Source organism: Limulus polyphemus, unplaced genomic scaffold (assembly GCF_000517525.1).
Source record: "Limulus polyphemus unplaced genomic scaffold, Limulus_polyphemus-2.1.2 Scaffold3157, whole genome shotgun sequence".
Taxonomy (NCBI): Eukaryota; Metazoa; Arthropoda; class Merostomata; order Xiphosura; family Limulidae; genus Limulus; species Limulus polyphemus.
The window spans coordinates 63,701-72,701 of NW_013668767.1; the positions used below are offsets into that span (position 1 = coordinate 63,701).

Genomic DNA, 9,001 nt, shown 5'->3' on the forward strand with positions numbered 1-9,001 from the left:
AAATATATATATATATATATATATATTTTACTTTAGTCATAATCATTGTTTTTTTTTTCTCCATATAAATTTTCTATTCAAATCCTTAAACTCAAAGTGTCAGGTACTATTTTAAACTCTTTATGCAAATAAAACAAGTTTAGGTGAAAGGTCATTTAGTTCATCATCGTTACACAACAAAGAAATTAGCCCAGCCTTAATATAACTATTTACATTCATAAAATCATCCATCTACCAGCATATATAGCATCATCTGGCCAACCATCCCTCAAGTTAATCTCTCTTCATGGAAAAAAGTTTTTATCTAATCACCAGGCTGAACTTGGGCTTCTGTAACTTGTATACCTATTTCCTCTAATTCTTACGATTTCATCTTTAATTTCCTTCTGCTACTACAACAATGTTAAGATAATCTTTTGTAGTGGTCAGGATGGAGAGTTGTCTACATGGGACTTGAAATCTGTAACTCATTTGGTCAAAGCATTCGTTTCAAAGCGCTAGCATGAGATTTCTTATATCCTGATACACGTATTGGTGATCATCAACATACTGTTGTATTGTTCCACACTGGAAGGACATCTAAACAGATGGTGAATACCATTTGTGTAATGCATGGCTCATCTGTTACCCTGGTGTGTTAAGTGTGAGATAGTGTTTTCAGATTGGAAGAGCCATGTTGTGTGTCAGTGGCTTTAACCTCCAACTTCCAAGGTTTTCCCAGCATGCTAACTATTACAGAATTAAGATGTACTCAAATCCATCACCACACACACAGCCAATAAACCAAGACTTACTTTACATTATTTTATACCTTGTACAAATGTTTGTAACTATTTTCCTGATCCACTGAAGATAATGTTACTTTTGCCATTACCAACCAGCTGTTTCTGAAAAAGCCTTTAGGATTTTTTCTTTTAAAACCAAATTCATAGCCATCCTATTGTTCTATACATCTACCATCCTTTCTCCTTTATGACTTTTTTTTAGTAAAATGCCTATCTAGAATTTAAAACAATTTATTTTTAAAACTTTCCAATTCTTTCCCATATCACCTTTCAACTAATTATCCCAATTCACTACTAAAAAATTTCGTCTCTTGCCCTTAAAGTTGGCTTTCTGGAAATTGGAAACTGAAATTTCATTTCTTTTCAGCTCAATGCATAATAAAATATCAAATCTAATTATGTAATGATCATTCTTCTACTTCAACTCATTACGACCAAATCCTCGTTAGTAGTTATCAATAAATCTAAAACTGTATCATCTCCAGTTAGCTCTCTGACAATTTGGTATAGAAAATCATCTTGAAGGCTTTAAGAAACATCACCCTCTCGATACTTGACTCCATACAATCCAACAGAAGCATTTAAAATTAAATCTGCCATAATTATTTTGTTAGTATCCTTATTAGTAACAGCTCTGATCTCATTATACAATTTCTCATTGGCACCATCTGTGTAATAAGGTGGCTCGTAACTACTGCCATTTAAAAAACTTTTTTTCACCCTTGTAACGACAGACTGTAACTCATATAATTTCAACTTCTTGACACAGAGTTTTATGTTTTAATTTCTAACAGGATGCAATACATCCCTTATATAAAGAGAAACCCTACCCCTTTCTTTTAAAAATTCTATCCCTATTAAATAGCTTATAGCCTGAAATTTAAAAATAATTACTATCAGTATCCCCAAATCTGATCAAATTTCAGTAATTCCCATTATATCAGTCTTTCATTTCAACTTGAGCCCTGAAAAATACTGATTTTGTTCTTGATACTCGTAAACACAATAACAGTGAAATAATAGCAACTAATACTATGTTTGAATCTGACAAACTTATCTTAAAAACTGTTATATAATTTGTTATGCTATAAAACACCTTATCACCTAGCCTGTTTAAATGGACCCATCTCTAACATGTTTAACCTGAAACCTATTTCACAGGTCCAACTACCTCACCTGTTCCTTTAAGTTTAGCTTTGATAATCTTTCGTTTAAGACTTGGATTCTGCTAAGTAATTCACTTCTGCATTTAACTTTTCCTTAATTCAATATCCTTTGTTAAATAAGGAGAACAAAACTATAAACAGTATTCCAAGGGAGGCGTAACTAGTGTTTTGTATTTTTTACTTGTAATCACTATGTTTGTACGTATACCCATACTGATTGGATTTCCATGTATATTAAATGTGTGACCCAAATTATGATGCCCCAAATGCATTAGCTTGCAATTACTATAATTAAAGGCAATTCTCCAAATATCTATCCAACTTGACCATTGATCCAATTCATTCTGTAATACTTCAACATATTCAATACAGCCTGAAATTTCCAAAAGATTAATTTCATCTGCAGACGTCACCGATTTACTAAATTATGCTTCTTTAAATATTATTCATATAAATAAGAAAATGCAAAAGTCCAACTCCTCTGGTACCACTAAGGTCCGGTTTGAGGCTTTTATTGGTCATTCCAACCAATTCTTCTCACTCATATTTTTATCACACAATAAAATGTGTTTCCAAATTTCTGAACCTTAAACTTGAAATTCATTTTCCAAAGACTAAACCAATCAGCAAGACTGTCAAAGTCCTTCTGCATAGTGGAAGCATTTTTTAAAATATCAGCTTTGCCCAGTAGTTTAATATCACCATTATTCTCAAATTAAAGAGTACCTCCAAAGAATTCCATGGTTTTCTTATAACTAATCAGCCAATTTCAAAATCTTACTGCTTACCCTTACTAAATAGTTTAACCAAGGTGTGAAAACAGACCCTTGAATGAATCCACCAGTTACATTTTCCAAATGCAAATGATGCTCTAATACAATTTTATAATTTAGAAAAGCTGCAACTACCAAATAGTCATATTTTTTAGTCTATTTTACCTAATAGTATTGGTATTATAAATTATACTTCCTATTGCTAGTTAATCAGTTATCACTAGTAAGCCTGACTGCTTAATTATCTTCATTACATTCACAGATTACTTTGCTAGAATCTAGACACATTAGACTATTAATATTATAATAATTATAGTAATGGTATATTATTATTACGATACTCGTTATAATATTACCACTACTGACAGTGACACTAGGTCTTTCTCTGTTAATCATGATTCCCTACTTATCACCTGTGAAACTGCATTAAATATTATTAGTATTAATATTATTGCTAACACAGTACAAAACAGGGTACTTAATTTACAAAGTGCATTACCATTTTACTTGAAATTACTATTATTACTAAATATTGTACTAGAACTTAGGAGTTAGTGTTACACTTAGGCCTACACATAAATGATAAAGTATGAATTTGTATTAACACAACTACTACCGAGTACTAATACTAGTAGCTCACTGCGATTCTTGTTTTGATTGAATTGCCTCGGTACTGTTATAAAATGTAATGCTAAAAAGGTATTGATTTATAAATTATAATGTACTGATTAATGTTATGCCAAGTCTAGAAGTTAATTACTAACAATACTGTGTTGTGTATGACTTTAACGGTTCAGTTTTACTAGTTTCATTTTCAGATATTGTTTTGAATGTTAATATTCGTATTTTTTTCTTCAAATCTACGTATTAAAACCCTATATTAAATAGAAATACAGACGCCAGCAAAGCTAAAATCAACTTATAATTGCCATGAGAAGAAGAAAATGAATAACGTACACAATAATCCTACCTTTACCATTTAATCAATTAGATTTTTTAACTTAAATTTACCTGACGTTTTTTCTCGCTAATAATATTCTTGTAATTTACAATCTTCACAGCGCCCTCAAGAATTTGCGCATCTCCCTGTGACGTGCACTCATATGCTGTTAAAAATATTAGATATGAAATTATAACATAATCTTCTGGCCCTGTTCGTCATAACTGTCTAAAAACACGTTTTTCTAATGACTTTTGTATATATTTGAAGTCAGCTTTATTATGCAAATAAAATTATCCTACTCTGTTAAATCATCACCGATTATCATGCAGTCTCCCTTTAAATATTTTAATTAGTTGATTTAGCTAGAAAAGAGTCGTGTTTGTTGTTAAGCGCAAAGCTACACAATGGAATATCTGTGGTGCGAGAACAGCACGTATCAAAACCAGATTACTAATATTATAAGTCCTTAGATCAACCGTTAACTTACTGGGGGCGAAATAGTTGTGAAATATTTTTTCCAATTATTTTACAGAATATATTTCCCAAACATACTGGAAAGATTCAGACAAGATTCAAGTAAGAGTTAGTGTTTCTGTAAACTAACAGTGAATCAGTCATTTATTGAAGATTTTAGTTTCCGTGAAGTATTTGGATCAATGTGAGTTGTCGCGTATATTCACTACGTAATTTCAATAGCAGTGAACTTGTACAAGTAAGTTTATTTTTACATTAGTCGTTGTACCAATAAGGAGGTATGTCCATTTAAACGTCAATATAAAATGTGTTCAATTACACACACACACACACACACACATATATATATAGGGCCTTGCTCCAAGATTTTCGGAGACAATGAATTAAAATATATTGACTCCTCACTGATATTTAGTACAGTAATGATGATAATAATACTTATTATTATTTCTAACTTACCCCTTCTTCTTCTTCTAAATACCACAAAAAATCATTTGGTCAATCCTATCTAGATCTCATTTAGATATATAGATATATATATATATATAGGCAGCCATGTCTCGCATACAGAAACAGTAACTTCAGTGGTCCCTAAATACTGGATTATGGCCTACGTCTATATAATTGAACAAAGTGATTATTGTGCAAATAGCGTTAGGATTTCAATTATTTTATTTTGCTTCACAGCCTTATTGTACCGTTTATCCTTTAGGATTTTTGTACTGATTTCTTATGTGTTTTCTTTTTGACATTGTGGTACCTTGAAGACTTCTGACAAAGCAGAAAAGTCCTAGCCCATACAAAAATAAGAGGTGCATGTATGTGGTATGCCAATGTATTTCCCAACGAGTGTGATAGTTGGGCCACAAATAATGAGACAGGACACAGATTGTACTAATGTTTAATAAAAGTCACCATTGTTTACAGTACAAACAACAATATCATTTAATACAATTTAAGTCTATACCACCGATTACAACAGGCAAGTGATCATGTACGTGTTAAAAAAAAAGAACAGTGTGGTTAGCTGAAGTGTCGAAGTCTTTATTAAACCAAAAGACCATATTAGCACATTTACTTCTGCCTGTAACTTAAACTAGCAAACAAATGAGTCTTGTCGTAAGAGATAGTGTACCCAAGGTTAATGTGAATCTACAGAGTTAGCTCTAATACAAAATAAAAAGAGAGAGAAAGAGAAAATAATGCTAAAAACACTAAACTAATCCACTGCTCACTCATAGGCTAATTTTACACTCTTACTAAACTTATGAGCAAATCCACCAGCCAGTATAAATAAAAGTAGAAGTTAACTTTATACTCAATGGGATACTTGAAACACTCTCAAAAAGTAAAACTATATGAAAACAATACACTGACCTTGTTATCACAGAGGAAGTTAAGAACTTTAAGAGTTCTCACTAATCTAGCTGAAATCTCTTTAAGTAACCTGTGGAAACTTAGTAATAGTAAACTATACGCAAAACTGACAAACATCAATTGAGAATTCTCCTAAAATGCCAAGATAATTTCTAAAGCAAATCCTGCTTAACATTTGGTAAAATCTAGGAAAAGTCTGTGGAAAATCTTTGACATATCTGCTCTCCCAGGCACCAACACTGTTTTAAATATGGCAATAAAATCTCGAGTTTCTGCAATAAGAAAACAGTGACTAGTGCCTGTTAGATCATTTTGCCATCAGGCAGTGAAGATCATGGGCGAGTCCACCTCTGTCTACTGTCTGATTCACTGACAAGAAAAACTTGACATGCTATTTAAAAAGCACGTTGTTATTCCTGCAAGAGAAACAGACAAGAAGGTGCCTAATCTACACTTGATCCAATGAACCTCTGGGGAAAGCCAAGATTAGTAAATTGCTTGAGCTGGAGAACTATAGAGAAACGAAAAAAATATAACATTGTGATCTTAACTTGTAAACTTAAAGGAATGGAAATAATGTAGTAAAGCCCAGCATTACAACATGATGTATCTAATTACTTAACTTCTACTTAATATATGAAAATAAAATATTGTTACGACAGCGGAGGTCACGTGACGCTAGTAACACGCCACGCGCTTCTAGAACGTTCATGAAGCGTCGGGAGACTACTAGATATGGTGTAGTCTTGTATATATAAGACCGGCCAAGAAGCGACGGGAACAATGTGTAATTGAACTGCGGTCAGAGTATTGTTGAGTTGAGCACGTGAGACGTTCGTTGTGAATTATAGCGTTTGTTAAAGAGCGACTGTTGAAATTAAGTGTATCGCAAAGTTGTATTCAGAAAGAATAAACCAGTTTTATTTAAGAAAGGACTTGTATCGCTAAAGTTTCTTCGGAAATAATTTTTACGGAAAATTAACTAACGAACGGAGTCGTAACAATATACTAGAAATGCATATAATTACAATTTCATACATAACTAGCATAATCTTCTAGTGATCGCATTCCTGAACAATGCCCACTTATGCAATTGCCTGTTGCTTACCTATTTAATCACTGCAGCTAATCATGTTTGACAACTGGTGATTCTAATCAATGACAAGTGATCACTCTCTTGTGCCAGCTGCTTAGTCATTAGATCACTGGAATTTGTTATACTTGACCACTCGTGATTTTAGTCAATTTATATAATTTATTATAACTATGGTATATAACGATAATGTTACACCTGTAAAGGACCACTCATGTAACATTAAGTGTTTGAAAATACTAGGTTGATACTGAAACATAATACATTACTATTTCAGATACTAAGTCATCAAGGATTATCAAATGTTATTTTGTAGACATGTAAAATAATGCAACATGCAAACACATCATATCTGCTTTAGTTAGTTTGTAGTTAAGCACAAAGCTACATAAAAGGCCCATCACGGGTATCTAAACCCGAGTTATAGCGTTGTAAGTCCGCAGACATACCGCTATGCCACTGGGGGAGGGGGGATCTGCTTTAATGATAGAATTTGTTTAGTCTCCAAGCTGTAATGGTGGCAACGTATGATTCGGAAAGTTTTTAAATTTCCTTGTTCTTGTTATTTTGTTTTCTATTGTAGATAATGTTTCTTTTGCCTAAAAGGATATTATGGTAAGTATTAGCACTGAAATACCCTTTGTTGGGCGTTTTTTCTGTTGTTTGATTGACACAACCAACCAATGATGTGACAGAACAAAGGTGACGAGGTGATGTTATTGACTTGACAAAGTTCACCTACTGAGCTTAGGTATGCTTTCTTAGTTCAGTTTTACTTGATTTTCATCGTGACATCTTGATGGATAGAAAGCTACTGAGTTATTCACTGATCCAGTAGAAGCAACGTTACACTTGGCTATCACGTTTTGACATTTTTTTTTTGTTTCTTACCATAATGGACATAGCATGTATATATGTATCTATGTATGGACCGAAATAATAAATACAATATGGCGCCATCTATTGAATAGCATCACAAACAAAAACATTCACACTTTAGGCATCCAAGATTCAGACCCTTGAAAAATAACTACGATATGTGCGACAGCCATTTCATTAACACAGAACACAATATTAAATAAAAGTACTCTCCTTATAACAAGAACAGGACTGTATGTGAGGGTTTGATTATGTGTCTTTGTTGATATAATTTGTAAATATAGTACTAAAATAATGGAGTTCTTAAATAACTGTTATTTTTTCAATAAAGGATAGCACTTTTAATATATATATATAAACATTACAGTTTATATGAGCACGGTCCGAACACTTTTCCCGTGCAGTACTTCCCAGAAAAATCCTTTTTTAAAAAAAATGTTCACTTTTTAAAATATTTTTCATTGAGATATGAATACTACGATTAATAATTACTAACACAAACAATTGCCTGTCGGGCGGTGTTTCTGCTAGTTATTTTATTGTTTAGTGTGTTTGACTACCCCTTTCTAAAGGGGGTAAGTAATCTTTATTAAAGTAGTTTATTATATGTAATGAATTTAAAGTTCTCTTTGTTATACCATGTTATTATCTTTGTTGGAGAGTACTGTTGTCTTTATAAGTGTGTACTTGCGTGTCTTCTCTATGTTGACGAATATTTTATGTATTTAAGCGTTAAATGGTTGTCTTTTATTGTATTTCATTTTGCAAGGGTTTGATTTTGTATTTAATGTTGCCCATTTGGCGAGTATGTGCTCTTAGGAACAAAGAAAAGTCAACATGATTCTTAACGATGTTGCGAGTTTAAAATTTACTGGCTATAAAGTTACGTTTAATTATCAGCTTGGGACAAGCCTGATACAGAGAAGGGAGGAAAATGGTGATGTGCAAGCAGATCACATGTTTTGTACCTGCTTTAGTAACATAGATATTTTAAACATTAATCAGTTATTTAGTTTCCATGGTGTAATTGTGGCAACACCTGGCCCAAAAAGTTTTTGAGATTGCTTTGTTCTACTTGTTATCTTTTTCTTTGTTCTTTATAGTGGATAAAGTTTCTGCCCAAGAGAATATTGCAGTAATATATAGCATCCTAGTTGAAAGGACTAGTACAGTAATGTCCTTTGCTGGCTGAGTTTAGCATTATATGAACGATACAGCCAACCAATGATGTGAGAGAACAAAGGTAATGCTGGACAAAGAGCTTACTTGTTGAATTCAGGTGTATTTTTTTACTTCATATCTAATTAGATTTCATTGTAACTAGTTCGGCAGAGATTCATTTTGGGAGATGGAAAGCTGACGAGCTACTCATTGATGCAGTAGGTGCAGTCGTACACTTGTCGTTGACTAGCTACTCATTGATGCAGTAGGTGCAGTCGTACAAGTGTACGACTGCACCTACTGGATCAATGAGTAGCTAGTCAACGACAAGTGGTCGTTGACTAGCTACT

The 9,001-nt window shown here is 32.8% G+C and overlaps 1 pseudogene; it reads right to left on the reverse strand.

Moving 5' to 3' along the window:
- Window positions 1-3,718, reverse strand: part of LOC106468773 — a 50,036-nt pseudogene extending 46,318 nt beyond the window's left edge.
- Between the last annotated feature and the right edge of the window lie 5,283 nt (window positions 3,719-9,001).